Below are 27,501 nucleotides of genomic sequence, written 5' to 3' on the forward strand. Positions count from 1 at the left end.
AAGTCTGTCACAAAAACCAAGGAAAATCTGCCAAATATAAAGGCACCAAAGTTAATGTCCAGACTGTCAAGGATGATACAGAAATTTAAATAGAAAGTGGTGATGCAAAAGTGCTGAACTATGTTTTCAAAAGTTACCCCATTTAATTCTGACACCATTGCAAATATGAGTGATGTAGATATCAGTGTTGGCAGAGTTGAGAAGCAGCTGAATTTGCTAAAATTTGGCAAAGCCCCTGGGCTGATGGAATCTCTATAAGATTCATTACAGAATTTGTGACTAAGCTTGATCAGAAGCGTGTGGCAAGTAGTTGAAAGATAACATCAGTGTACAAAAAGTGTAGTACAATTGATCCTCATCATTATCATCCAGTATCATTGACATTCACTGATTGTAGAATCTTAGAAAATATTCTTAGTTGAAACATAGTGAGATACCTCAAACAGGAAAAAATCTTGCACTTGTCTAACATGACATACTGAAAGCTGTGGATCAAGACAATCAGTCAAATGCTTTCTGGAAGAAAAGAATCATTGTATCCAACTGACTGCCACACCAATACTTAGAAATAAAAGTACAAAAGGGGGGGGCAGGATGGGGGAGGGGAGGATGGTCAAATGAAATTTCTGATTGGTTAAGAATTTATAGGTAGGAACAATGCAGTACTGACAGAGAAAAGAATAACTTCAGGTGCATTGCAGGAAAGTTATTGTCAGAAGTAGAAATGACCTCAGCTCTTCACACAAGCGTGTTGGAACACTTGAAATATTAATCCTCTGGCAGAAAATATTAACAGTAACCTTAGCTTTTTGCAGTTGATGCGGTTATCTATAATGAAGTACTATTGCAAAAAAGCTACACAAATTAAGAAAATCTTGATTTGATGATGAAGTGGAGCAATGATTGGAATCTTATTGTACATATACATAAATTTAAAATTGTCTACATCAGTAAATCACAGTTAGAATCCATCAACTCATACAATTATTCGGATGTAACAATTTGTGGGAATATGAAATGGGATGATCAGATTAGCATAGTCATATTGTAAAGGAAGTGGAAAACTTCGATTCAGTGTCTGGATATTGGGTAACCACAGTCAGTCCCCAAAGCTGATGGCTTACAAATTACTTGTGTGTCCAATCTCAGAATAGTTCTCAAGTATACAAGTTCCCTTACCATATAAGTCTTTCACAGATGGACAACACAAATACCCATAAGCATACCATATTTTATGGACTATAAGACACTATGGACTAATTTAAACCAGTTTTTTAAAAAAATAACAATTTTACCATTTTTATTATTAGACTATAAAGCCAGACTAAAAAAAATTCTTAGTTTATAAAACCAAACTGACCTTAAAAATCCCTGAAAATCATCATCTGAACTTTCATCTTCTTCTTCTTCATCTTCAACATGATTATTGCCCTCTTCATGTGTTAGATAGTCTTCGCTGCTGAGAGCATTACTTCTGCTGCACTTCTTGAAAGATTTAACAGTAACATCTTCTCAGTTTGATTGTTTTATCCACTGACACACTTGTTTGATTGTAGGTAATTTTAAAACTCCCTTCAGTGTGAATTCATATTGTGTTTCATCCATCAACCATTTGTTCCATTCCTCTCTCATATACACTTTAAATGGTTTGTTTATCATCACATCAAGAATCAATTGCAGTTGTGAAGTAAGTCCTCCAAGAATAACAGCAACCTCTGTATTTCCCTATTTCAATTCCTCTTTCATAGAATTTTCAAATAACTATTGAACTGATCTAGCACAAGAAAAGAACTCTTTTTCAACAAAGCACCTTTCCTTCTCTCCCACACTCTCTTAATCCATAATTTCATAAGAGACTCATCCATCCAACCCTTGTCATGTATGAGAACATAATCACCTGGTGGTATTTCAGAAGGTTTTGGCATCATTTTGCACTTGAAAATGGTCATTGGATTAAGTTTAGTAGCGTCAGCACAACATGAAAGGACAACAGTATAGTGCATTTTTTCATGTCCACTTGTTTTATTTTTACAGTTTTAACATCTTTCATGGCAATAGTTCTGTTACTCAACTTATAAAATGTCCAAGGAGTTTATTCCATATTTACTATTTTCCTTAGTTCCACACTGGTTTTCTTTTGATACTGAATAATAAAGCGATGGAAAGATAATACTGTCTCTTCATACTCTTGTGGCATTTTCTGAGTTATTTTGGTTTTGGCATGATGCACCTGTATTTTGGAGGCAATTTTCAAAGAAAAAAGTGTGTCTTATAGTCTGTTGGACATGTCCGAAAGAACAGACGCCATTCTGATACAGCAGCCGCTATGAATTAAGACACAAAGGAATTACAGACATTGGCTGCCCGTGGGCACTGATTTAAATCAATGGGGAGGGTTGATAATTTGTGCTAAACTGGGATCTGAACCCAGGTCTCCTGCTTACTATGCAGTTGTGCCAACTGTGCCATCTGGACACAGTGGTCATTGCAACTGCATGGACTACCCTAGCACGCCTAATGTCAGATCAAAATTCTGAACCTATCCACACACTATGAATGTAGTGCATCTCACCCATTATCCTTATTACTCGAAGCATTTTGCCAGTTCCCATAAGATTTTGAGCCTGGCGTGCATTCGCACAGAAGAGATTGCCTGTCGTTTCGTACATGCCTGCAGTACTAGGTTACTCAGCTAGTAACAGTAACAATTATTAACTTTTGTTACTTCTACAGGACAAGTTACAGTGAGCTTTGTTTCTTGACTTAAGCAATATTTTTATTTTTGTTGTTGTTTCGTATACATTAACAGCTACAACTATCCATGAATTAAGTAAAATTAAGTAATGTAATGAAGTTAAACATTACTTCAACATCTAAAAAAAGGTAAATTACTATCATACTCACATCACTCAGGCTTATGCCATCACGGTAAAGCCCAATGGTTATTTCTACAACTGCCTGAGAAAATAATTGAAGCAGTATACAATTACTTAGTCTATTTTCCCATTGGATAGTAAAATAATTAAATGATGGTGCCAGAACATTAATTTTATTTTATATAAAATGTTCAATGAGGAGTAGTTTTTCCAATCAAACTTTGGTGATCTTCTCCAGGAGAGTATGATATGTGAGCTTCTTTATTGAATTCTTGTCGTGGATGCAGTGCCCTTAAGACGCATCTGCTGACCACTGTTAAAAAAGTATTAGATTTGTAATTAGTAAAAGAGCATAAAAAGATAACATGGACATAACTAAAGCATATATATTAACACATACAAGGTGCTGAGCTATGAAAATAAAGATGTAGAGTATTACCTGTAGACAAACTTTACATCAAAACAAAGAACACCACTCTAAGCCACAGACATAGAGACAAGTTCTATTACAGGCATACTCCAACTTTGCAAAATTGCGTGAGCATTAGTGAGCTATCAGTAGGCAATTCAAGTCACTGACAACACTATTCACTATTCACATGGCAAGCATTATACATTGTTAATTTTCAAATAGCTGTTTCTAACAATTCATCGAGAATAAGACACACATTTATATATTTCCCTTCAGAATGGATCCTATCACCTCTAAATATTTTCCTCTAAATGCTAAAGAAGTCTGTTTGAAGATATGAACACAAGGAAAATGTTACATAGAAGCTGTCTTTCCAAAACAGTGAGCTCTTCAGCCACCAAAAGAGAGGAATGTTTTAGAGGAAATGAAATAAATTAAAATTTACTATTCAAAGGCAGGCACAAAGGGCAAGATAAGAAGAATATCAACAGTGGCACATCAGTAATAGATGAGATTTGTGATCTTAAAAATATTGGAGTCCTGACCCTTATGGTGTGGGAATGAACAGTATTTCGTAAAAGCTGAGACATGGATGAAAACAATCATACAAAAGACGGAAACTTCATTGCAATAATTAGGAAAACATATTGACAATAGAGACTCGGGCTTACAGGAAACAAATGGCAAGGGAAAATAAAGAATTAACGTAGTGGCCAGGTAAAACAAACAGACTATGGTAAAGAAGAGCATGAGAAATGCATAAAAAAAGATCAGATATGGTATTGAGAAAGAATAAATTGAAATTTAGAGTTCAATCCAATAATCATAAAAATAGAAATATAGTAAAAACAGAAACTGCTCTTGGAAAAGCAAGCAATAACAAAAATAAAAGAAAAAAAAAACAGAGTTCTGGTTCAAATGGCTCTGAGCACTATGGGACTTAACATCTGAGGTCATCAGTCCCATAGAACTTAGAACTAGTTAAACCTAACTAACATAAGGACATCACACACATCCAAGTCTGAGGCAGGATTTGAACCTGCGACCGCAGCGGTCGCGCTGTTTCAGACTGAAACGCTTAGAACCGCTCGGCCACACCGGCCGGCCAGAATTCTGGTAGAGAACTTTTAAACTTCTAGGTGAAACATAACAAAGCTCTAGATAGAATATTGATGGTTAGAGGGAAGTCATTAACAAAATAATTAGCAGAATAATGAACCATGTATTAATAGAAAAAGGTTGAACAGTAAATCATGAAAATAGAGAAAACAAATTAACAAAAAAATTGCCAAAGAAGGAAAGTTGAATCAGATAAATGAAACAATGCCTATCAGTTAGCAGTCACATAAGGAGAAATAGGAACATCAGTGGATGAAACACTATAACTGGGAATCATCTGCAAATAAAGCAATGCTCAAACAGTCTACACTACAGGCATCACACTAAACTTATGAAAGGAGAACAAAACACACAGAATCTTGGAAACAGGCAGTGGCATCATGGGATGCTGTATCCTCTTGGCTTTGTCCATTAAGATATATTGCTGATGGTATGCATACAGATTCGTACAATCTGCCAGACAGAAGGGTTGCATAAGCAACATGGAAAATATGCCTATTGCATGACTCAGTTTGCTATGTTTGGAACAGTATACCAGGTGATCAAAAAGTCAGTATAAATTTGAAAACTTAATAAACCACGGAATAATGTAGATAGAGAGGTAAAAATTGACACACATACTTGGAATGACATGGGGTTTTATTAGAACAAAAAAAGACAAAGTTCACAAAATGTCCCACAGGTGGCGCTGGACAGCAAAACGTCAGTGACTGTGCATAACAATTGTGTGTAAAAGGAGTTGTAATGAGAAAGAGAATCAGATGCACCAGCAGTCGCAGCATGTTGACATTACCTGAAAAGGCGCTTTTAGTGAAGCTGTATTATCAGAATGGGGAATGTACTAGTTCAGCATTACGATTCTATCACCATAGGAAGGGGATTCAAATGGGTAAAGGTCTGTTGACAAATGCAGCTGTGGCGAGAATGATTTCGAAGTTCGAAGCCACAGGTTGTTTAGACGATAGACTCCATAGTGGCCGACCAAGCACAAGGCATAATGCTGCTGAGACAGTTCAGGAAGAAATGGAGACTGTAGTGGGTTCGTCTATGCATGGGGAAGTCAGCACTCGTACGAGTCGCACGTCACACCGGCATTCCATACAATACTGTTTGGTTGGCACTTAGGCGTACCCTCCGATGCTATCCATACAAAATCCTTTGGCATCATGAACTGTTACCTGGCGATTTAGTGAAGTGGAGGGCATTTGTGGTGTGGGCATTTCAAAAGATGGTGGAAGGAATATTGTTAAAAACTACCATATACACACATCAAAAAAAGTTTTGCATCACCCTGGTTCCCAGAACTCCTGAAGATAGACATTGACTGTGGATACTGTATCACAGACACAGTCCCTTCGACTTTTCAGAGATGTCACTAAACCCACCCAAAGAAGTAAACAACCATGCGTAATCAGTGCCTATTAGATGGAGGGGATCCAACAACCGATCAGTTCCAGTCATTCCACCAGGAAGGAGGTACATCGCTCATGTTGTCTGTAGTTCAATCATGCCTAGACGGTCAACACTGTGGTTTGATCATGTCCATATTCTTACTTTATGCCAGGAAGGTCTCTCAACAAAGGAAGTGTCCAGATGTCTCAGAGTGAACCAAAGCGATGTTGTTCGGACATAGAGGAGATACAGAGAGACAGGAACTGTCAATGACATGCCTCACTCAGGCTGCCCAAGGGCTACTACTGCAGTGGATGACTGGTACCTATGGATTATGGCTCGGAGAAACCGTGACAGCAACACCACCATGTTGAATAATGCTTTTCGTGCAGCCACAGGACATTGTGTTATGACTTAAACTGTGTGCAATAGGTTGCGTGATGCGCAACTTCACTCCCGACATCCATGGCAAGGTCCATCTTTGCAACCGTGACACCATTCAGCGTGGTACAGATGGGCCCAACAATATGCCAAATGGACTACTCAGGATTGGCATCACATTCTCTTCACCAGTGAGTGTCACATATGCCTTCAACCAGACAATTACCGGAGACGTGTTTGGAGGCAACCTGGTATGCTGATTGCCTTAGACACACTGTCCAGCGAGTGCAGCAAGGTGGAGGTTCCCTACTGTTTTGGGGTGGCATTATGTGGGGCCAGCACACACTGCTGGTGCTCATGGAAGGTGCCGTAATGGCTTTATGATACGTGAACGCCATCCTCCAGCCGATAGCACAACCATATCGGCAGCATGTTGGTGAGGCATTTGTCTTTATGAATGGCAATTCGCACCCTCATCATGCACATCTTGTGAATGGCTTCCTTCAGGACAATGCCATCGCTCAACTAGAGTGTCCAGCATGTTCTCCAGACATAAACCCTATCGAAGATGCCTGGGATGGATTGAAAAGTGCTGTTTATGGATGGCGTGACCCACCAACCACTCTAAGGGATCTACACTGAATCATCATTGAGGAATGGGACAATCTGGACCAACAGTGCCTTGATGAACTTGTGGATAGTATGCCATGATGAATACAGGTATGCATCAATGCAAGAGGAAGTGCTACTGGGTACTAAAGATACTGGTGTGTGCAGCAATCTGGATGATCACCTCTGAAGGTCTTGCTGTATGGTGGTACAACATGCAATGTGTGGTTTTTATGAGCAATAAGAAGGTCAGAAATGATGTTTATGTTGATCTCTATTTCAGTTTTCTGTACAGGTTCCGGAACCCTCAGAACTGAGGTGATGCAAAACGTTTTTGGTGTGTGTATATGGTGCACAAGCATAAGAGGAGGGGTGGTACAGCAGGCAGCATAGGAGAAAGAAATGGAATTCAGTTTAGGGATGCAAAAGAAAAGATATTCAATTTGGAATGGGACTGAAAAAGAAACACTTAGGTAAGAGGCACAGAAGACAAAGGAGCTGTTCTGATGGAAGATGGCATTATGCAAACTCCCAGTTTCGATCAGTACTGAATATAGTGCACAGCCTATCAGACACCACTATGTGTGTTATGAGAGATCAGTAATGATTCTGTTGATGCCAAGTGAATAGTGGATCTATGAGCTGACTACCTCAAGTTGTGGGTAAACATTAGGCATGCTTTGCCTGGAGGGAGCAGCTTTGTCTGCAGCAGAATCATGCCGTTTCACCCCTTTTAAATTCATCCGAGTACTATTGTCCATAAAGCAGCCCTTGAGAGGGATCTCATTTAAGATTTCATTTTTGTAACTGAGTTTCATTTGTCAGTGAGTGATGAGAATGAACTCCTGAAATTCCATGGATCAGATGAACTGAAGAAATCTTCAGCATACTATTGTTTCATATGTGTGTGGCCATTTTAGATTTTCAACTTACTAACTCCATATCACTATATCTGGTGTCCAGCAATCAGTTTGAAATCATTCCAATGAAATGTTTGCTGATGGTGCAAGTACGTTAAACAAGAGCCCAAAGTGCATCATGTAAGACACAGTCCAGCTTAAAGGTGAAAAGGCCTAAAACTTGTTAAAAGCAAACAGTTTGTATATGAACTTCACAGGCGCTCATATTATTCAGATTCAGACAGATAAAAATGATCAGTTAGAACCAAACATGTACATTAATTGACTCTCACTAAACCAAACTCCATGTAGATGTAGATGTAGATAAAATTCCTTGGGGACCATCTAGATAACAAGCTGAAGTGGAAGGAACATAAAGATAAACTAAACAGGAAATTAAGTTCAGCAAGTTTTGCACTTAAAAGTGCTGCTAATTGTGTTGACCTAAGGAGGAGGGTGTTGATTTATTTTATGAACTTTCCCTACTGTCCACAGCTGAGAAAAATGTGTGCAGCAGGAATGTTGTTGTAAGTCACAATGTAATGTATGCACTACGGTATGTGCTGCTCTAAAAATATTGTTAATGTAATGTTGAAAAACGGAACACTTGATAGTAAAGTTAACAATGAAGTCTATCAGTAGAGCAATAGGCAGCTGTGGGGCAGAAGGGAGTAGGGGGAAGGACTGTGTCCTAACTCCCTGCCTCTCTCAATGTAAAAATTCTTCTGAGCTGTGTAGTGCACTTTTTGTGTTGTTGTTATTACCTTTAAGGCCAATGAGACTGAACATTTTACTTGCTTTATTCAGAAAACGTAAGCAGTAAGAATTATGTGCAAAGTAGATAACCACAGAGGCCTCTTCAGAGATCTTGGAATTATTATACACCCAGCAATTACATATTCTTGTTAATGTTATTTGTAGTTAGTAATAGGAATCAGTTTCATTTTGAGCATGTAATGTAAAACTACAATACAAGACAGAACACTATGCCCATGTAAACTTTGCATGCTTGTCTATGGTTCAAAGCGTTTATTTGTATGCTGACACAGAGGTCTTCAGCATGGTTGCATCTGACAAAGCAAGAAATTAAGAACTCCCTTAAATCCAAAGGAAACTCAGACAAGCCGTATTACCCATTTCTTCTGTAAATTATCTGATCATCTAGGTTCCATAACTGACATTCCTCCTGTTAATTTAATGATAAGTAGCAGTACTCAGTGTTGAAAAATATAAAATTCTTTCAGCACATGGGTAACAGTTATTCCATAATGAATATAAACTTCATCACATAGGCATTAAGCTAGAAATGAGTACGAAACAGCAGCTATACAATATAACCAGAGGAGTAGTAATTTTTATGTTAATTTTAGTATGTCAAACTTAACTTTAGTAACCACAAATAGTTTACAGCAGTTCAATGATAATTAATTTTCAGTGTTCTCTCTAACAATAATGTTGTTAATGTGTACTGTGAGTTGATCCATGAGATTCCCATACAAAAAGTCACATACATTCACTTTTTGAGGTAGGGGCTTATTTATCTGTCACAGATTTAAATGCATTAATTTAAGTTACTAAGAAAATTTAAACTCATTGTTTAAATGATGCCTACCTCATGTGTACATGATGTGATCTATTATAAAATGATTTTGTCTCTGCTGCAACGCTTATTTATCAGTTAACTTGTGGCTCTAAATTTCATAAATACACTGCCTGATAAGAAAAGGTAAAGCAGCCGGAAGGGTAGGAGGAAATGAAAACTTCATAGGTTGAGAGGCTACCTGATGTTATTTCAGTGATTACAATATTGAATCAAATTCACAAATAACTTGGCAGTATGAGCCCACTTAACAATATGACATTAAACTCTCTCTCTCTGGCCTGGTTGCATCCACTGATGCAGTTTGTAATACAATATTGAATCAAATTTACAAAGAATTTGACGGTGTGAGCCCTTGTAATAATATGACATTAAACTCTCTCTGGCCTGGTTGCATCCACTGATGCAGTTTGTAAGGGTATCATAGTGCCGTTGTATCCTCTACTGAGGCAAGTTGACCCACACCTGTTAGCTGGTGATTGACGTCCAGGACATTGGAACTGGTGTTTGATTTGAAGTATGAGCTGATCCCATACACATTCCATTGGGGGCAGATCGGGGGATCATTGTGGCAATGAGAGTACCTGAACATACAGACCACCTCCACCCCCACCCCCAAAGGGGCTCGCCAGTCTTTGGCGGTTTGTGATTGGCTGCTATGGGGCCCCAGCCTTTGCAGCATCTTTTCCCTTCCTTACTGCATGTCTGTCCTCTGCTATTCTTTTTCCCCTCCCTTGGGGAACATGTCTGGGGTGTTATTGGGAATGTTCTGCATTATCTGTCTCTGATGTAAGAACAGTCTCACCACTGTTTTTTGCTCTCTTTTCCTTTCTTCATTTCCCTTCTCCTCTCATTCCTCTGATTTGACATTTGAGGTTCCTCTTTCCTTCTTCCTCCCTGTGCACTCCTGAAGGCCGACCCATGCGTCAGATGCATAACAGGTGACTGGGTAACGTGTAATTCCCTGGCCCGGGTCGACAGGTAGGGTTCGCACATACCCCCTGGTACAGGCCAGGCCCACGGAGGGGTGATTGCCTGAGCTGCAATCTTCCTAAACTGCTGATTGGTCCCTCTGTCAGGTGTTTTGGAGATGTGACCTGAGGTGTGAACCATCACCTAAGGCAGGTGCACCCCCTTGTGAAGGTGGCCCCAGTAGGATGGAGAACGCCATCGGAGACGCTGGCAACTGTGGGAGATTTTCTCGCAATGATCCAATCATCCTCACAATCAATGTTTATGAAACATAAACGTAATGAGGCTAATGATTCAAAGAACCTTCCAACATAATGAGGCTAACGATTCAAAGACCCTACCTGCTGCATCACAGTTCCTCTTGGTCTCACCTGCTGAAGACGGTCAGTCTTTTGCCATGGTTAATCCATTTATTATCCAGAAAGGTGTTGATGCACTTGCTGGCCCTGTGAAATCCTGCTCTGGTTTATCAAATAGCACTTTGCTTTTGCAGACTTCTTCTGATTCTCAAGCACAACAACTGCTTGCCATCTCGCTTCTCCACGGCTACCCTGTTCAAGGCCCATTTAATTTTGAATTCTTCCCTTGGTGTTATTTACACTAGGCTGCTCGACAGTCTAACTGAGGCCAAAATCCAATCTTACCTTTCTGATCAGGATATCATTGCCATCCATCGGCTGATGAAAAAGGTAGATTCCTCCTTAGTGCTCACCCACAATCTTTTTCTCACCTTTGACAGAGTGGTGCTTCCATCCATGATCAAAGCAGGCTATGAAACTATCACAGTCTGGCAATACTTTCTGAACCTGATGCGCTGCTACCAGTGTCATCATTAGAACCACAGTAGAACATCTTGTCGACACCCAGCCAAATGTGTAACCTGTGGTAGGGATGCGCACGAGGGTGACTGTCCTCCTTGTTCTTCCTGCTGTATCAACTGCAATGGCTGCCATGCCACCTCCTCTCAGGATTGTCCCATGTATCTTGATGAGTGGCCTGTCCAAGAGATCCAGGTAAAGGAGAAAGTGCCTTACCCAGTTGCACACAAGTTATTTGCTAGTTGTAAACCCTGTGTTCTCCCATCTGGCACTTACAGTTCTATTCTTGCTACCTCTAGCCCCGTGGAGAACATGGCCACGCAGACATTGCAACCTCAAATTCAGCTCTGAGGTTGTGAAATCACCCAGTGTCAAGGTAGCATAGCCATCCTCCCCATCCAGCTGTGCAGCAAACCGTCAAACTCTCACCTCAAGGGGCGAAGCCACCAGCTACACAACCGGTAGGCCAGAAAGGACAGGAGTACTCCCGTGAAGACTTTTGACATCCCTCCAGCCAAACAACAACCGAGTCTTCCTCTAACCAGAAAGGCTCGAAGAAGTCCACCAAAGGCAAACGGTCTTCTCCTTTGCTGGCTCAAAGATCTTCTTCGACGGAGTACACCATCAACCATTTTTAAGTGTTGGAGTCCACAGACCAACAGCACAAGCAATCTGATGCTTCTGTGGACCCCATGGTGCAGGATCCTCCTGCTCCTGTGCCCTATAGCAGCCACTCTTCACAGGCTCACTCAGTAGTCACCGAGGAGACACCCCTACATCTCTTCCTCATCATGACTCTCCTCCAATGAAACGTTCATGGCCTTCTGTCCCAAAAAGAGGATTTATGGCTGCTTTTGGCGTCACAGTGGCCCCTTGTACTGTGCCCTCAGGAAACAAAATTGTGCCCTCACAACCGTTTTGAGTTTTCACATTTCTTCCCGGTTCGTTTTGACCTTCCCCCTGAGGTCAGCATTCCATCTCATGGGTCACAAGGGATGACATTTACAGTCAACCTATCTCCCTGACTACTCATCTTCAGGGTGTTGCAGTTTGCCTTTTTCTTCCCCACCTGACTTTTTCCCTCTGTACCATTTATATCCCTCCATTATTCAATGTCACTAGGGCAGACTTCCTTCAGCTTATTGGGCATCTACCTCCCCCTTTTCTGCTATTCAGTGACTTAAATGCATGCAAACCCCTTTGGGGTTCTCCAAGAACCCATCAGAGAGGTGCCCTCTCAGCTGATCTTCTTAATCAACTCAACCTCTTCTGCCTTAACACTGGAGCACCCACTTTCCTTTCTGACTCCTCACACACCTATTCCCATCTGCACCTATCCTTCTGCACCGCCCATCTTCATCTTGGGTGGTCCATTCTTTCTGACACCCACTTGAAAGACCATTTCCCATTTGCTATCTATTTGTTGACTCCTACCCTATCTGTGTGCACACCCAAATGGCAGCTTACTCAGGCTGACTGGCAGCTTTATTCCTCCCTGGTGACCTTCAAAGAACAAGATTTACCCAGTTGTGATGACCAGGTGGAATATCTCACAAATGTTATCCTTACTGCTGCAGAACGTTCCATTCCTCACACTTCCTCTATACCATGCTGTGTCCCAGTCCCTTGGTGGACTGAGGCATGCAACGATGCAATTTTCACATGGAGACTTGCTCTCCGCATTTTTAACCCTCATCCTACAATGGGGAACTGCATTTATTATAAACAGAGTGTGCAAAGTGTCGTTGCACTATTTGGGATAGCAAAAAAGCTAGCTGGATTTCATTCACTATTTCTTTTAACAGTTAATCCCTTCCTCTGTCATGTGGGCCAACCTCTGATGGCTCTCTGGGATCAAGATCCATTCGCCAATTCTGGCCTGACAGCAGCAGATGATGTTATCATGGACCCTATTGTTATCTCCAACACCTTGGGCAGCCATTTTGCGGAAGTTTTGAGCTCTTCCCACTATCACCCTGTCTTTCTCCATCGGAAGTGAGTGGAGGAGTCTCCAGGGAAACCATTCTCTTCTCAGAATCAGGAGTGCTACAATATTGCCTTTACTATAAGGAGCTAGACCATGCTCTCAGTTCATTCCGATCATCTGCCCCATGGCTAGATGCTGTCCACATTCAGGTGTTGCAGCAACTTTCTCTTGTGGGCAAGCACTTTCTGCTTAACACGTACAACCACATCTGGGCAGAAGGCACATTTCCTGGACTTCGGCATTAAGCCACCATTATACCCATACCTAAGCCTGGTAAGGACAAGAACCTTCCTTCTAGCTACTGCCCCATCTCTCTCACCAGCTGTGTTTGCAAGGTGATGGAACATATGATTCATACCAGGCTGGTATGGGAGCTCGTGTCTTGCAATTTACTAATGAATGCACAGGGTGGATTTTGAATGCATCATTTTGCAGTTGATCATTTCATTCCTTCGCCCACCCATTTCATCAAGGGTTTTCTGTGGAAATCCCAAAGTGTGGCCATGTTTTTTAATTTGGAGAAGGCCTACGACACCTGTTGGAGAACTGGTATCCTCTGTACTCTTTACAATTGGGGCTTCCATGGCCACCTGCCCTGTTTTCTTCAGGAATTTTTAAAAGACCGAGTTTTCAAGGTGCATGTGGGCTCGACACCTTTATCCAGGAAAAGAGTGTGCCTCAGGGTTCCATTCTGAGCATTGTCCTCTTGGCTATTGCCATTAACCCTACAATGGCCTGTCTCCCACCAGGCATCTCCGGCTTCCTTTTTGTTGACAATTTTGTCATCTATTGCAGTTCTGCACTGACCTGTCACATAGAGTGGCGTCTTCAGTGATGTTGTGATGTTCCTTATTCCTGGAGCATCGACAGTGGCTTCCATTTTTCCACTGACAAAACTGTCGGTTTCTCCCACTATCTTTTCATCTTGGGCCTGTTGCCCTTCCATTCATTGAAACTAAGAAATTCCTGGGGCTCATGCTCAATAGGAAGCACTCTTGGTCCTCCCATGTGTCTTACCTGACAGCCCACTACACATGGTTCCTCAATGTCCTAAATGTCCTCAATGGTACTTCCTGGGGTACCAATTGAACCACCTTCCTCCATTTGCACCGGTTCCTTATCCCTTCGAAACTTGACTATGGGTGCTTTGTTCATGCACCTGCACATCTGTCCCTCTTATGCCATCTCTCAACACTATTCACCATCGTGGCTCATGTTTGGACACTGGCGCTTTTTACACTAGCCCGGTTGAGAGTCTGTATGCTGAAGCTGCTGAAATACAACTGTCCTACCACCATGACTTTCTCCTCAGCAGGTATGCATGCCGTTTGTCTGCCATGTGTGGTCACCCATCCTATGCCTCCTTCTTCAATGATTCCTTTGATTACCAGTATGGGGTGCATCCCTCTTCTCTGTTACCTCCTGGAGTCTGCTTTCAGCACTTGCTACGTTGGCTTAACTTCACACTACCTGCAATTTTGGCTTTGTGAAGTGGCCCATGTTAACCTTGGCCTTCAATCGTTTCCTAAGGACACATCTCCAGCCTTGCTCTATCACCTTCAGTTTCACGACCTTCACATGGAACTTCCCGATGGTACATTTGTATACACTGAAGACCCTCGGACTAACTTTGGGATTGGGTGTGCCTTCGTCATTGGGGCCCGTGTCTTTCAATATCGGCTTTTGGCACACTGCTCAGTATTTACAGCCAAGCTCTTCACCCTGTATCAGGCCATGGAGTATGTCTCGCAACACAGGCTTTTCAATTGTGTCCTCTGCTCAGACTCACTCAGCACGCTCCAAAGTCTATGTGCACTGTACACTGCCCATCCCTTAGTGCAATGGGTCCAGGAAAACTGTCACTTGCTCACTCTTGGTAGAGCCACTGTGATGTTTATTTGCAGTCCTCGTACCTCCGCCCAGTAGTTCTTATTTTCTCTCTGATGATGTCTGTGTTGCTGTCCATCAGGAAGTGGTGTCCCTTTGGCATCACCAATGGCCCTCCCTTCATGGGAATAAGCTCCAGCTTATTAAGCCTCTCCCAGCAGCTTGGATGACCTTCTCTTGCCCCCCCCCCCCCCCCCCAACTGGGAGGAGGTCATTTTAACTCGTCCAAGTATTGGGCACTACCTTTCTAGCCATCGTCATTTGATAAGTGGTGCTACCCCACCACTTTGTACACACTGTGCCCAAGTTTTAACTGTTTGCCACTTCCTGACAGAATTCCCATTTTTTAATGGTTTAAGTTCCTACATGGGTTTGCCATCTGAGCTATTGGCCATTTTAGCAAATGACAGGTGGGCTGTTGACCACGTTTTACCTTTCATCTGCCAAAGCAATATGGTGAAAGCCATTTAATTTTCAGTTTTGGACCTCTGTTGCTGTATTGTGTCTTTTTTAGCCCTTTCTCCATGTCCCAGTTTTTATCTGTATTCTCTTATGTCAATTGGGACTGACGTATGGTCATTTTTTAACACCTCTCTATCTTCATGTTCTACAGTTTTAACTTGTGCGTGTATGACCCCAGTTGTTTTTTGTGCCCTAAAGCAAACCACAACTAACCAATCATGCAGATAGTCCATAGAGACACTTGCCATGTGTGAACAAGCATCAATCTTTTGAAAAATGGCACCAAGATAATCTCTAATGAAACGTAGCACATACAAAAACAGGATACACAATTGTGCCATTAGAATTACATCAGTCACTGCCATCCATGACCTGCATTGTACCCAACACATGATGCCAGAGTAACACTGCCAAGCCTTTCCAAAACATTGGAAGAATAGGACACTTCACCAGGTTGTCACCACACTTACAAATTACGTTCATCTGGGTAGTGCAGAACCATGATTCATACCTGAACAAAATGCAGTGCCATTCATGAGCAGTCTACACTTTCCAATCATGGCACCACTCCAAACACAGTCATTTGTGTTGCAGTTTTAATGGCAGTCTGTGCATGAGAAGGTAATTCCATAGTCTGTCTGCTGCAAGTTTCTGACCAACGGTGCAGGGTATCGTAGAATGTTGCAGGGACTTCGATATTTGTTCTTGGATAGCTGGTGCAGATTTGAAGGAGTGATGTGCTTGGTGCATAATATGGTGATCCTCTCTTGTGGTGGTCAGATGTGGTTGATCAGAACCTTGACAATGAGTGTGCCTGCCCTCTAGTTCCCATGCAGCTAAACATCAGGCCACACCCACATCCAAATACCCTGCAAATCTGGGTGTTACCTGATTCATTGGGCCAAATTAGGCCCCTAGTGAGGCCCCTTTCAGATTGTCAGTTGCTGATAATATTGTGACCTTCACAGTGATCACTCAACATCTGACACTATTCCCACACCTTATGTACCCTATCAGGCCTAGTAACAACATTAAATGCAAACATCATTAATGCTCTCTGGTGGCCATTCTGCTTGTATCAGAGAATTGTAGTTGTAAACATTTACATGTCCACCAATGGTGTGCACATGTATAAGTTACTTAGACATCTCATCATGTCTTCTGGGTGCTTCACTTTCTTTGTCAAGCAGTGTATTATGAGGCAGCAGTTTCTTATGTGTAATAGCATATTTCTTTCTGATTTGAGTAACTTTAGCTGGCACATGCAGGAATAGCTTTAGACAATGTGGTGATACAGTGCAGGCTTTCACAGGCATTATTTGCATCCTTGGTGAATTTAGTGGTGCAGGCATTAGGTCTAGATGCTAGAGACATCATTAAATCCTATCAAGGCTCAGTCACTAATTTCAAACTCAAACAAGCTTTTTCAAAGTCTGAAACTTTATGACACAGAGTGTTACAGGGAGTCCAACACAGGTTCTCAGGTGGCCAGTGAAGGTGCAGATGTGAAAGGTTTATGATGTGCAGTAACTCTCTCTTGTGGTTGTCAGACATGTTCAGACAGAATCTTGACAATGAGTATACCTGCCCACATATTCTCATACAGTTCAGGCTGCTATCACCTCCAAATGCCCCACAAATCTTGATATTACATGCTCTAATCAGCTGGCCAAATGGAGACTCATGATGATAGCCTTTCAAACTCTATCAGGTGCTGATAATGCTGCCTCCCGAGAATATGCAGCATTTCCATGCCTTTCAGTGATCACTCGACATCTGACAATGTTCATACCCCCCTATAGACGCACCAAGTGTGGTGGCACAGTGGTTAGCACACTGGACTCTCATTTGGTAGAATGACGGTTGAAATCCCTGTTGGCCATCCTGATCTGTCTTCTGTGATTTCTGCAAATTGGTCCTCCGAAAAGGCATGGCCAGTTTCCTTCCCCATCCTAGAAACAATCAGAACTTCGGCTCCATTTCTAATGATCTCTTTGTTGATGGTGCATTAAATTCAAATCTTCTTTCCACTTGCTTATATACCCTACCAGGCCAGGTAACAACACTAATGCAGTCTGGTACCCAATCTACCTGTCTCAGAGAACTGCAACACTAATCATTACATACCCACAGATGGTATGTATGTGTACAGTATACATTGACATCTAACATGTCTGTATGTGCTTCACTTGTTTTGGTCAAGCAGTGTATTTGCACATTTTAAATCTTCATCATTTACAGGTTTAATGAAAACTGAAAATTTACGTAATCATTTCTTCAGTTGAAGATGCTTATTTAAAGTATCACTTCCAGAAATTGTTTGTTTTGCATGTGGCAACACTGACGTGCCCTAACATCTCTGGTGTGCAAAAGCTCTTTGGGCCAAGGCGGCCATTATGTTCTGTCTATGTGATACTTTCGATGTGTAATGACGTATGTCTGAAGTGTGACGGTAAAAATGTGCTCATTGTTTTAACAAGTGGATCAACGGGTTGTTATTTATAACGATAAGGACCCAAAATCCCACATACATGTGTTGTCTACAACTCTCCTTGTAGAATTGCATATAGTAATTCACCCAGCATTTTCTATTACTCTTTGAACCAGTACATACCTCATGGTTATTGATGAAATGTAAAACTTGCATAACTTCAAGACTGCTGGTCAATGATCTTCGTCTCCTGCCAGCTATGAGCATAGTGGGAGTCGAAGGTATGGAGCCGCCCTGTAAGCTTTGTATCAGTTGCTACAGATGAACATAAAATAAATGGTCAGTATATGAAACATTTGCTGGGCTGCTCAAATTAAAAGAAAAAACAGTGAGACAGAATTGCTGGACATTTACTTGCCTTAAGTAGGCAAAATATGTAGTACTGTTGATAGGCACATACAAAAGTGAAAGTGACACACTATCTAGCTTTGGAAGTAATAGTTCTTTCTTTGGGGATGAGACAGAGAGAGGTTGGGAAGGATCAAAAGGAAAGGCATATCAGTTAGACACCAAGATGAGAGGAGCCCCTCTGTAATGGATGAGAGTAGATTTTTCACAATAATAGCAAAGTGTGGATGCAATCAAGGCCTGGGTGACAAGGGGGATTCTTCTGAGTTTTTTGAAAGTGGAATCTGCATTAGACAGAAGTTAGAGAAAGATTCTGCTAAGGAGATTTGTTTGAAAATAAGATATACATTGTAGTTTTGAGAGAGGATAACCTGGAAGAGGTTTATGGTGTAAGTGTTGATGGATTTTGTGGTGGTGTAGATATATTTGCTACAAATGCTTAGGGCTGTAGCATTTGATGGGTGGTAGCTCCCAAAGCATAGCTGTTGTTGCTTGGTTTTATGTGGTCTGAGATGTGGATGTGGACTTCAGGTCATGGGGGTCAGTATCAACGAAGGTGCCTTTGGCTTTGGGGAAGGACCAGATGACTGAGTTGGGAAAAGGAACTGAGTTGTTGCAGGAAACAGAGGAGATATCGCTCACCATGAGCCCATGCCACAAAGATGTCAGTGATATATCTGTACTAAGGTAGGAAGCTCAACTTTTGTGTATTGAGGAATGCCTCTTCCATGTGGCTCATGAAAAGGCAGGCTCCAAAGTGAAGTTGTTATGGGTAGCCCCATATTTAGATAATGTCACGCCCATGGACCCAATAATTTTTTTCACTCTCCCCAAAACCAAACGTAGCCTATTTTGAAAAACATTTAGCAACAAAATTATAAACATATTATTTAAAATAAGTAATATATATTACTTACAGAAGAAATCTACAAAAAGGATATATATATAATACTTAAAGAAGAAATCAACAAAAAAGGATCATATTGTATGAAATTATGGTAAATGAGTATTATATTATCAACAAAGAATGTCATCAGTTCAATGGTGCCTTCTTGCCTTATCAGCAAACACATTTATCACATTTTCAAAATCCAGTGTCACAGTCAGATCATTTTCTATTGCTAATACAGCCAAACAGATCAAATGATCCTGAGTCTGAGAAGTGCGCAAGTAGTTCTTAACCCTTCCGAGAACTGAGAAGGATCGTTCAAGCAGAGCAGTTCGTTGGTGATGTGGTCAAATAAATTTGCAGAGCAATTCTGATGTTTGGATAAATATCAAAGAGACATTTCTCTTAACAATTTATTTAAGATTGGTAAAGAAGGACCATTTTCATACCCAGAACTGAAAAGGAAGCTTTGGAGATGGACACATACTGTTCCAAAAGACTCCTCTATACCCCCTGGGTAAACATGCTGCAGCTGTTTTGCAGCATTATAGACTTCAGTAGGGTCCATTTCCATCAAACTGGATAAAAAAGAGAACTTTCCGGAAAACTCTTCATAGACACCAAGACAATTATTGAGCTCTACGGATAGTTTGTTCAATATAATTAAATAATTGGTCTTCAGTATACCACCTTTAGATTTGCAAACCACTGTTTCATTTTCTGACTCATCAAAGAACTTATTTTGTTTCTTCACACGTTTCACTGTTGAGAAAGTTCAGAGAACTGCCATTTGAAGCTGACTGCCTAACAATTCTACTGCCACCAATATACATTGCACATAAGGACCACAGAGATAAGATATGAGAAATTAGAGTTCATACAGAGACATATAGACAGTCATTTTTCCCTCACTCTATTTGCAAGTGGAACAGGAAAGGAAATGTCTAGTAATTGTACAGCGTACCCTCCACTGTGCACTGTATGGAGGCTTGTGGAGTTTCTACGTGGTTGTAGATGTAGAGGTAGATTATTTCTGTGTTTTGGTTTTTATTCATTCTTGAGTACTTCTTTTAGTAAATGTAAAATTTCTTTTTTATGCTGACATGTAGACATGCCTTTCAACACAGTCAAAAAATGTTTTTTTTTTTGTTCAATTCTATCACAGTAAAAGAAATAAGTTTATACAGTTCTAAAAATACTAACTATATTTTCAAATCAAGCATGTTTCATAAGTATGTAATACGAGGGAAAATCAAACAATGGGAAATAATGACAATATTATGAAAAGGGTAGACTGCTACTTACCATATAATGGAGATATTGAGTTGCAGATAGGTACAACATCTGCAACTCAACATTTCTGTTATATGGTGAGTAGCAATCTATCCTTTTTATAGCATTGTCATTAATAAGGGGCATGGTGGAGCATCGAGTAGTTCCCTGTTTGATATGTCAGAGGAATACAACATTGCAAATGGGGTTTCCAATTAGAAGTTATGAAATACTGGCCTGTCCTACTCTCACAGCATGGAGGTGGAGTCCCACATGCCAATGAATATTCGAGGGCCATTGAGCAGCATGTTGTAAATTATTATTTATTATTTCTATTCCTCCAATTACAGTGCTACCTGTGGCAAAATGAAGAAAATGCTTCAGACAAAACATGTGTAGATTTTGCTGTAGAATCGTAATCTGCAATAAGAAATGGAGGTTCCCATTGAAGATGTCAAAGTTGCCAACCACACATGGGGTGATGTGGCACTTCGAGTATGGTATTGTTGGATGCCCCCCTCCAAGACAAACAAACTGTAACTATACGTCTTTTTGATCCAATGTGTAGTTTTCAACATATTTCAATGTCTTCAGTTACAATGAACAGCCTGTATAATATCAGTTTAATACATCATAGTAGTTAGTTCATGGGAAAGATGTTGGGGAAGGAGTTGTGATGTAATCAGACGAATGCTACTGCATATGCTCTTTGGTGGAAAATATCAGGTTGTAAATGCAGTGTCCTTATGAGGTTACCAAAACGAAATAAATGAGAAAATGAATTGTGGTGACATTTTGTTCTAAGGATTAGTTGAACAGCATAAGTTTTTATTTGATGCAGCTATTTATGATGTCCAAGCATTACCTGAGACATGCTCTGTACATTGTGTGGAGGCTCTGTCCTCCTACCCAATAATTTGTGAAGAATATTCCATATCAAAAATACTTTTGAATTTAACTTTCTTTCACGGAAAATTACAACTGTAATTTGTGACTCCACACTAAGTTGGTTGGGTGATTGATTTGGGTGAAGGGGACCAAACAGTGAGGTCATCAGTCCCATCAAATTAGGGAAGGATAGGGAAGAAAGTCAACCATGCCCTTTGAAAGGCCCCATCCCAGCACTAGCCTGAGGCAATTCAGGGAAAACCTAAATCAGAATGGCCGGATGAGGGTTTGAACCATTGTCCTCCTGAATGTGAGTCCAGTGTGCTAACCACTGTGCCACCTCACTCGGTCAACACTAGGTAACATCAACGGTCAGGAGGAGGATGAAAAGAAAGATGTTTTCATGGGTTCCTTTGTTGTTGTTAAATTTGCATGCAGTGAGTGAAGTGTTTCTTAGCTTGAGTTATAACAATAGACATTGATCAACAAGAAGTGACATTCTTTAGAATGAATAGTGCAGACAACCAGTTTACCTTTAAAGTTAATAATGATGCTTGGGTTCCAAGGTCTGATATTGTTCAAACTCTGAACAAAGGTTTTCATTTCTTGGCCATGACATTGATGGTATTTCATAGGTTGATATATTTTTGTTAGAATTAAAAATTTTTGTACTTGTTAATGTTGGTGTAATTTGGCAATATTTTTATACTATGTTACAACAAAAGCAAAATGAGGATAATGGAATGTAGTTGAATTAAGTCAGGTGATGCTGAGGGAATTAGATTTGAAAATGAATCGCTTAAAGTAGTAAAGGAGTTTTGCTATTTGGGGAGCAAAATAACTGATGGTGGTCGAAGTAGAGAGGATATAAAATGTAGACTGGCAATGGCAAGGAAAGCTTTTCTGAAGAAGAGAAATTTGTTAACATCGAGTATAGACTTAAGTGTCAGGAAGTCATTTCTGAAAGTATTTGTATGGAGAGTAGCCATGTATGGAAGTGAAACATGCACGATAAATAGTTTGGACAAGAAGAGAATAGAAGCTTTCAAAAGGTGGTACAGAAGAATGCCGAAGATTAGATGGGTAGATCACATAACTAATGAGGAGGTATTGGTGGGGGGGGGGGGGGGGGGGGGGGGAACTAGTACAGAATTTCTTGGGAATTGATTTCTATTGATTTCTTGATAACTAATGTTTTTAACCCTAGTGCAGGCTTCAGTGATGTTACCTAATAATTAAGTGGCAGCAGGTCTTACAGTTGGCTAGCTTTCAGAGCTAGTGGCTCCTTCTTCTGGCAGAAGGGTTGAAGGGGGAGGAAGAGAGGTGAAGGAAAAAGGGTAGTGAGGTAGAGTTTGGAAAAGTCACCCAGAACTTCATCTAAGGGGTTCAACCCTTCTACAAGGAAGAGGAGTGACTGGCTCCAAAAGCTAGCAGATTGTAGTAGCTTTTATATTCATGTTCTACTGCCACCGCTAGGTGAGTAGATTTTTTATCTATCCAGTTACTTATATTTTCAAAAGGTATTGCTTATGTTTTCAGAAATTTATTATTTTTGTTGATATACTGGTGATTAAGGCTATTTAATGAAAGCTCATGGAAACAAAGAATATGTAATATTAGTAGGTGATACAACTAACAGTTAGGTCAAGAATCTTAATTGCACAATTGAGAATGATATCAGGCATATTGCTGTGAATGTTCCTCACATTAGTTTGTCAATCATATCAGTCTGTGAGCGGTATTGTAGTTGTGGATGAAGAGTTACGTGGAATACGTTAACACCAAGGCTTTAAAAATCACATGGGGGTGAGGGTAATTCACATATGGATGTGTCACATTCACGAAACTACTCTCAAAGTGGGAAAACATGACATGGAGTGCCACAAGGAATGGTACTAGGCTGTGTCATTTCTAACCTACATGAATGCTGTTCCAGTGACTTCAAAAGGTGGTTCAGTAACCATTTGTTTGCTAATGACGCACGTGTACTGATCAAGGGTCCAAATTCAATCATAGCAGGTGTGAGGGTACATAATTTTTCTGAATTAAATTTGGGATTCTTCTTACAAGTATTAAAGGTGCATAGAGTTCTGTATCTTCATCATCTATAAATGAGCAAGCATGTCTGTAGTGAGTGTTGTGTTTAAATCTCACAGAAATGCATCATCTTTACATATGTGATATTCTGTGTCAACTCAACTATTTGTTTTGTAGGAAAGAATAAGCACCTGTATGAAGATTGCAAAAAGAGCAAAGAATCTTATGATAATGCTAACAGGGAAACCAAAAATCTTATCTGTAGGAAAATAAACGAGAGCGTGTCGAAAGACTAGTGAAAAGAGAAGAAAAGTATAAAACTGCAGGGAATGCTAGACATTTTTACAGGTCAGTTAGGTTCTTCAGAAAAGGATACATACAACAGATGTATTGCATTAAGGGGAGGTTCTTGTCAAGACTTATGAAAAAATTGACTTTTTTACATAATTTGCATCCCTGAAGTAAATAGATTATGCCTGCAAAAGGTTTTCTTTGTGGAAGTACTTTACAAGTTACAGTGTGTTGAATGTGACCATGTGCCAACTGAAACCTGGGCAGTTGTAGGCACTCGATGATTTACTTCAAGAAGAGATTCAACCAGTATAAAAATTTTTGTCCAGTGACGATTTGCTTAAAAAAAACTGGTACCAAAACATCTTCACTTTGGGTCAACAACTGTTGAAATAGCAGCATATATAGCTGCATGTTTTTTTTTGCAAAGGTTATTCATCTATTCTGAAGACTATGAGCGTGCTGTGAATCATTGTGGGGACAAGCAGTAAAAACTTCATGGAGTTATCTGACAGGGTAAGGGTGCCACAGAGCTAAGACTGTCTGCTAAAAGAGCTTGGACTGAAAAAATACAGCACCAAGTTCAGAACCAGAGCATGTTTGAGGAAGAGGAATGATGCCCCTATAGTCCTGGGATTGCAGGTTAACCGTAAGTTTTGAAACAATGTTTTTTTGATTAATATTCCAAACTTTAAAGATGTTCTTCTTGAAACAACATTTTGCATCACGTGAAGTGCTCTAAATGTTTTTTAAGGAAACGTGCCAAGAAACTGACATGTTCTTCAAATAGCTGTCTTTTTTCTGAACTGTTTTTCAAAAGCTGATTGTGATGTCCCTCCAAATTCATTGTAATTTAAGACTTTTCTATTTTTATGTGTTTCAGAAACAGCCACAAGTCTGTACAATGCTTCACACAAACCAGGACATGCCTCAAAACACATACTTCAGCAGGGGCTACAGCCACCATTTTCCCATTTGTTATGAAATGAAAAAATGTTTTTTATACATGAATGCATGTATAATAAAGTAGTGAAAACCCCATTTTAATAAAAACAATCCTTGTATGAAAAAATTCTAAATTTCACCCATTTTCTGTACCTTTCAACCATAACCTCCACTTAAAGATAAAAGTGGCAGTACAGTTTTGGAAGGAACAAAAGGTATGAAAATTTGGACATAATATTTTGAAGAGCTATTAAATGTTGAAGATGAAGGAATAACATAAATATTGGAACATAGGTCCTGTAATTGCACGACTGACACTGAAAGAGACAACAGACACAATCAGAAAACTAGAAAACAATGAAGCTCCAGGGGGAGATGGGAAACATTTGAACTACTTAAGAAGGAAGGAGATACAATTACTAAATGAGTACACAAACTCATCACCAATGATTGTAAGGAAGAAAGAATGTGATCTGAGTGGAAAGAAGTAATCATATACCAATCTGTAAAAAAGAGCAATAAACAAGAATGCAGAAATTGTACAGACATCTCATTAATTAGCACAACCCACAAAGAGATCTCAAAGATTCTCAAGGAAAGATTGGAATTATATTTAAAAGAGATAACAGATTAGAAGTAAGAAGATTTATGAAGAATCAGTACACCACCAATGATATATTTGTACTGAAAGAAGCCTTATCAAAGTATTGGGAATGCAACAAAAAATGGCAGTATTGTTTGTTGATTTTAAGAAATCCTATGATAGCATAAACAGAGAAATGTTGTACGAGAAAATGCAGAAGTTGGGGGTACCAAAGAAGATTACAAATCTTGTAAAAGTTACACTGGAAGTCTCAGAATGGATAGTGAAAACATATGGAGAATATTCCAAGGCTTTTGATGTAAAAATAGGAGTCAGGCAAGGAGATGGAAGATCACCATTCTGGTTCACTGCAATAATATAGGAAAGCACTGGATACAACAAGAGGAGGGTAGGATGTAATTAGCATAGAAATAAAAAAATATATACTGGTAAGACGACGTTCAAGAAGCAAAGGAAGTTGGATTAGAGGTGAATGATGAGAAAATAAAATTTATGGAACTAGAAAAACATTACAAGACGAAAGTGTGGAAACCATGCAGATTGATGACCACATGTTTAAAGAAGCTGAAGAGTTTAAATACCTGAGGGTTGGAGAAAATGACACAAAACGAGGATAAGAGTTGCATCCAGAGCATCGCATTCATTCAACAAACTACAGTCATCCAACATTTTATCATGAGGATCACAATAAAGAGATATGACACTATAATAAAACTAGTAGCACTGTATGGGACAGAAATGTAGAAGAAAGATAAGTGTTAAGTACATAGAGTGAAAGATACAGGATTTTGAAAGTAAAATCCTGTGATAGATAATGTACCAATTTATGAGGATGGATAATCATGAAGAAGGAACTAGATACTGTTGTGGAAGCTAAGACAAGGAGGCTGAGATGGTTCGGGCATGTCTCTAGGAGAGAGGAGGGATGAAGATTGAGAGAAGCACTGGAGATGAAACCAAACTGGGGAAGACCTTTAGGTGCACCAAAAATTAGATGGGGAGACCAGAGCACGGGAAGAAGATGCCAAGGACAGATCCCTTTGAGGCCAAAAACTGACTGTGGTCTATGGGGCCAGGAGAGTAAGAGTCAGTGAGTGAATATTTTAATATTTGCCTGAGGTGTTCCTTGAGTAGTGTGTGGTGGTTGGAGCTCATCATCAAATGTCCTTATGTCCCAGCAAGCACTGCACATACACCACATGTAAAACACCAACATGCTGACAATAGAGTCAAGCATAAAAAAATATGCTATTGTTGCAAATGCCATTTGTATGAAAATAGCCAATGCTAGCCATAATGCTAGAGTCTCTCAATTCCTGTAAGTTGATCAGTGGAATAAACACAAGAAGTTTAAGGGATTTGCTCAGCCCATATTTAAATACACTACTGGCCATTAAAATTGCTACACCACAAAGATGGCGTGCTACAGACGCGAAATTTAACCGAAAGGTAGAAGATGCTGTGATATGCAAATGATTAGCTTTTCAGAGCATTCACACGAGGTTGGCGCCGGTGGCGACACCTACAATATGCTGACATGAGGAAAGTTTCCAACCGATTTCTCATACACAAACAGCAGTTGACCAGCATTGCCTGGTGAAACGTTGTTGTGATGCCTCGTGTAAGGAGGAGAAATGCGTACCATCACGTTTCTGACTTTGATAAAGGTCGGATTGTAGCCTATTGAGATTGCAGTTTATCGTATCGTGACACTGCTGCTCGCATTGGTCGAGATCCAATGACTGTTAGCAGAATATGGAATCAGTGGGTACAGGAGGGTAATACAGAATGCCGTGCTGGACCCCAACAGCCTCGTATCACTAGCAGTCGAGATGACAGGCATCTTATTCGCATGGCTGTAATGGATCATGCAGCCATGTCTCAATCTCTGAGTCAACAGATGGGGACATTTGCAAGACAACAAACATCTGCACGAACAGTTCAACGACGTTTGCAGCAGCATGGACTATCAGCTTGGAGACCACAGCTGCGGTTACCCTTAACACTGCATCACAGACAGGAGTGCCTGCGACGGTGTACTTAACGGCAAACCTGGGTGCACGAATGGCAAAATGTCATTTTTTCGGATGAATCCAGGTTCTGTTTACAGCATCATGATGGTCGCATCCATGTTTGGTGACATTGCAGTGAATGCACATTGGAAGCGTGTATTTGTCCTCACCATACTGGCATATCACCCGGTGTGATGGTATGGGTGCCATTGGTTACACATCTCGGTCACCTCTTGTTCACATTGATGGCACTTTGAACAGTGGATGTTACATTTTAGATGTGTTACGACCCATGGCTCTATCCTTCATT

At 40.4% G+C, this 27,501-nt stretch overlaps 1 long non-coding RNA gene across 1 annotated transcript in view; it reads left to right on the forward strand.

Annotated features, from left to right (window-relative positions):
• LOC124803058 overlaps positions 1 to 24,607 on the forward strand; it is a 44,585-nt gene extending 19,978 nt beyond the window's left edge. The window contains exon 3 of the long non-coding RNA XR_007017191.1: positions 24,514 to 24,607. This is a non-coding gene — a long non-coding RNA (uncharacterized LOC124803058). The remainder of the gene's footprint in view (positions 1 to 24,513) is intronic.
• The last annotated feature ends 2,894 nt before the right edge of the window (positions 24,608 to 27,501 follow it).

This window comes from Schistocerca piceifrons, chromosome 6, assembly GCF_021461385.2.
Source record: "Schistocerca piceifrons isolate TAMUIC-IGC-003096 chromosome 6, iqSchPice1.1, whole genome shotgun sequence".
NCBI lineage: Eukaryota > Metazoa > Arthropoda > Insecta > Orthoptera > Acrididae > Schistocerca > Schistocerca piceifrons.